We start from the raw sequence: 4,944 nt of genomic DNA, 5'->3' as shown, positions 1-4,944 counted from the left end.
GACTGTTGTCAGAGGGGAGCAGGTTTGGGGGCTGGGTAAAAAGGGGATTAAGGAAAGAAAAACCTCATAGAAACAGAACAGTATGATGATTACCAGAGGAAAAGGTGATGGGGCTGGTAGAGGATAGTACGGGGTGGAGGGGGGGAGGGAGGGAGGGTAAATGGTGATGGAAGAAGTTTTGACTTGGGGTAAATATATATACAGATGAAATATTATAGAATCGTACACCTGAAACCTATATAATTTCACTAACCAATGTCACCCCAATAAATTTAAATAAAAAGTTTTTTAAATGTGCATTACTTCTTAAGACTTATTATTTAACATTAGTATATTAGTTTACCCTCTCAAAATGTAAAATATGTGATACATTAGGCAATAAGAGTCATATCTATGTTCCTTTAATGCAGAATATGAAAACTATAACTAAAACTAGAACTTATGTAAACACATCAATTAGCAGAGAATCTCTTATGACAAATTTCCATTTGACCACTACTGCCAGAAACAATAATCACAACTTTGAAATCAGGAACTTAAAACTCATCTGCAGAATTCTCTGTTTCTTTGCAAACAGCCTACTCTTCAAAATACTACTATTTCATCATTAAGGAAATAATTTGGTAGTATTATTCACATTAGTCAGTTTGGAAAATTTGTCATGGGGAATTATAAAGAAACACTTGTTACAAAGTGGGGGAGCATAAGCTTATCAAAATAACACCTTGCTCTTCATGGAGCTGACACATGCTTTTTCTACAAGGGTGAAAACATCAGATTTTACCTTGAACATGCACTTAGCTACTGGGAAGTCAGCTCTTTCCCAGCACTACTAATATTGATTGGTTTTTAATATCTGTGAAAAAATAATAAGCTACTGACTGGTAAATGCTTTCTAGGCCAAAAAGTTGCATATTTACAAAGAAAAATGTAGCTAAGTTTTACATTATATCATAGATAAGTCCTAAAATCTTACTACATAAAGCAGTTTTTGTTATAATAGAATAATTTTTCTCTGGGAAATATCTTTATTCCTTGATAAGAAAGAGTCACAAGGAGGTTTTTCTCCACCTTGGTTGCTCTCCTCCCATCCCCAACTTTCTGCCTTTGAAGACAATTACTGATTTTTGGAGCTTGTAACCACTTTGAGAGCATAAGGCTATAGGCATAAGGATGGAAAGTCAACATGCAAAGTATATTAGTCAATTTTTCTTTCTAACAAACCTTGAAATCTCAGTGCATTACAACAATAAAATTTATTTTCTTACTCAAAAATGTGAAAGTCATCTCTGGCTCTGCTGGACTTGGCTCCAAGCAATGAGTTTCATTCAAGTCTATTCTATGTATTTCCTCATTCTTCTGTGTCAGTGGCTTCCTAAGATAGTTCTTCTTATGATGGATCATAGTAGTGCATGAGAGTACGATATCTCTTAAGATCTTGCTTAGAACTAGCACACACAGTTCCTTCCATATACATTCAATTGGCTAATGCATGTTGCAAGTCCAAGTCAAACATCAACCCATTCTAGCACACTGCAAGGTTATACTGCAGAGGAGAGTGAATGGGTGAGAACAATAATCCAGTTTACACACAAGGATAAAAGAGCAGAAGGATAAAAAGATCTTGGGTCCTTGATGACAATGTGGAATAGCTGAACTAAGACTGGCACTAGTTTTATGCAGACTTTAGTTATATGATAAAAATAAGGCCCTATTTATTTAAGGCACAATTGTTACTTCCTTGTTTTATGTAAATGCAACTGTTGCTGCTCCCTTGTCTTTTGGAAATGTAACTGCACCTGGCTTCCCTGTGTTACGGAAATGTACCTTCTCCCAGGCTGTAGCCCTGTTTTTTTTCCATGGACCCCAATTCTAAACATTCCCTAAGCCGGCCTATATTCCCCTAAAATTCATGTTTCAGTCCCCAATATTCTATTTATTCTATTTATGTCCCTATAAAATGGCTGCAGGTTCCAGTACTGGTCAGGGCACATACCTAGGTTGCAGGTTCACTCCCTGTTCGGGGCATATATTGATGTTTCTGTCTCACATGAATGTCTCTCTCTCTCTCTCTCTCTCTCTCTCTCTCTCTCTCTCTCTCTCTCTCTCTCTCTCTCTCTCTCTGTCTCTCTCGTTCTCTCTCTCTCTCTCTCACACACACACACATACACACACATTGATATTTCCCTCTCTCTCTCAAATCAATGGAAATATATTCTCAGATGAGGATAAAAAAAGATTTATGGTAAAATTTATAATTGATAAAACCTTGGCTTAATCAGTGCTTTCTGCTATCTTCAGGATCCTTGATAATTCATTATAGAGTTCCTGTATGTGCATACATATACTCAGTGTTGCAGAAAATATAAGGATGACCACTATTTCTATTGAGGAAGCTAAAAGGCTAATTCCAATGTAACCCTGATATTTACCATGATGTGTCCATTTGTGGAACTGAAGACAGACACAAAGATAATAAAAAGAAGACAGACATAAAAAAGATAAACAAGAAGTATTTATCCTATGTGGAACTCATTGAGCTTCCATAATATGAAAAATATTGTTTAAAATACATTTGAGACATTTTCTACTATTATTCCTTGAAATAGTTTTTTGGTTCTTCTTTGTCTCTCCTCTTTTTCTGGTGCTCTTATTATGTATGTGATGGTGCCCCTGATAGTGTCTCACAGTTCCCAGAGGGTCTGTTCATTTCTTTTCATTGTTTGTTTCTTGATGTTTTTTAGATTGGTTAATTTCTATTCATCTATCCCCAAGTTTGAAAATTCTTTTAAATTATTTTATCTGATGAAATATTGCTATGACACATCCTTTTACTTTTAAAATATGCTTTCCTTTAGTTGTGACTATGTTTATAATTCCTATTTTGGAGACTTTTTAAAATATCAAAACTGAGCCCATTTTGTGTTGTTTGGTCATGTTAATGTTAGAAACATTGTGAGTTTACTTGAGCCAAACTGTCGACAATTGCCATGAAACAGAATGTCATCATATTGAGACAATGCTCTGGAGAATGGCAGTTTTTCACCTAGTTTTACAAATTATCATCAAATGAGGAGACATGTGTGGCTTACATGAAATCCAGTGGTGATAGATAAGAGAGGTGGGAGAAAGTAAAGCGGGAAACCTCTGGAATTAGATAAAAAGTAAAATGATAGACATATGCTTCTTTCCAGGATAGTTAACAGTCAACAATTAACACAATAAGAATAAGGAGGGAATTTGTGGTTTCACCCTGGTGCATTGGGTGTACCCTGAGGAGTCTGGAAAAAAGGGAAGTTACAAGTTACCCTGACATTCCAAAGGTATGTTATTTTAGGTTCAAAAAGACAATAGGCTCAGTAAAAATCAAAGTTGATCTTTTTTAGGGAAGATACCAGCCTAGGGCATGACGACCCACTATAAACTGCTCTTTAATTACAAAAGGTTTTATTTCAGACCATCCTTTGTAGTTACTTTAAATCTCAGAGATTGCAATTAAAAGTCTAGATCTACAGGTTAGCCATGAAAAGAAACTAAGTTGTGGGGTGCCTTGGAGCCCCTGGCATTAGTCCCTGAGCTGGTATCATCTGTGACCATCATTGAGGCTTTGGTCAGGGCCAGTGAGAGCCCTGCCCTGCTGCTCCCCAGGCTTCCTAGAAGATTCATCTGCTCCTTCCAGAATTCCTATTAGAATAAGGCCTGGAAGTTAGATGTGCACCTGTGCAAGCACACGGGGGAAAGACCCTTTGTTTGTGACCACGAAGGGTGTGGCAAAGCCTTTGTCAGGACCTGAGACACCATGCCCTGCTTCACAATGGAGAAAAGCCTTTTGTTTGTGTAGGTAGCTAGTGGCTGTGACCAAAAATTCAACGCAAAGTCAAACTTGAAGAAACATTTTGAACACAAACATGAAAATCAACAAAAACAATATGTATGCAGTTTTGAAAGTTGTAAGAAGACTATCAGCAGCTGAAAACACATCAGTGCCAGCATAGCAATGAAACACTGTTCAAGTGCACCCAGCAGGCTGAAGCAACATGGGAAGGTACATGAGGGCTACAAATGTCAAAAAGAATACTCCTCTGTGGCAAAACCATGAACAGAGCTTCTGAAACATGTGCTAGAAACCCATAAAGAAAAAATGATATGTGAAATATGCCAGAAAACATTTAAACACAAAGATTATCTGAAGCAACATATGAAAATGCATAACCCAGAAAGGGATGTGTGTCAATGTTCAAGAGAAGGCTGTGGTAGAACCTACACAACTGAGTTCAACCTTCAGAGCCATATTCTCTCTTTTCATGAGGAATGGCCTCCGTTTCTATGTAAACTCACTGGTTGTGGCAATACTTTTGCAATAAAACAGTCTCACTAGGCATGCCATTATTCATGACCCTGAAAAGAAGAAAATGAAGCTCAAAGTAAGACAAGCTTGTGAAAATGGAATTTGTCCTCCCGTCTCAGTGGATACATTCCTCCTAAAGGGAAACAAGAGCACAGATTATCATTGCCTAAAACTGGAGAGTTGCTGAATTGCACTGAAGACAAGGTGCTCTCCAAAGTTGCAGTACTTACCCTCAGATAAACATCCAATTGCTTTCCACAGACCAGTCAACTCAGGTATCGACAGACCTTATTGGAGGTTACACACCACTGTGATAAAACACGTGGGGCAATAAAGCAAGCTGCAATGCTTTTCTGGCGGAGTGCCTTGCCTTCAATTTGAAAAAAAAATAAAAAAAAATACAACATCTGTAAAACATAGTAAAGTGAAGCACAATAAAACAAGGCATGTGTGAAAAAAAAAAGAAACTAAGTTGTGTCTACACAAATAGTGGGAGCAATCACATTGAAAATGTGAGTACTAAACTCGATTCCCCACTTCCATAAATATCTGGGAAGATTTGAAAAAAATAGGTGTTTGCTTATTACAGAAATATT

General features: G+C 37.2%; 1 pseudogene; it reads left to right on the top strand.

The window, feature by feature from the left end:
• The first annotated feature begins 1,488 nt into the window (after positions 1 to 1,488).
• On the top strand, positions 1,489 to 4,588 carry LOC118675605 (annotated as a pseudogene).
• The last annotated feature ends 356 nt before the right edge of the window (positions 4,589 to 4,944 follow it).

Source organism: Myotis myotis, unplaced genomic scaffold, assembly GCF_014108235.1.
Source record: "Myotis myotis isolate mMyoMyo1 unplaced genomic scaffold, mMyoMyo1.p scaffold_m19_p_2, whole genome shotgun sequence".
Lineage (NCBI taxonomy): Eukaryota > Metazoa > Chordata > Mammalia > Chiroptera > Vespertilionidae > Myotis > Myotis myotis.
The sequence above is the reverse complement of the archived record's forward strand: the minus strand, read 5'-3'. Positions and strand labels throughout refer to the sequence as shown.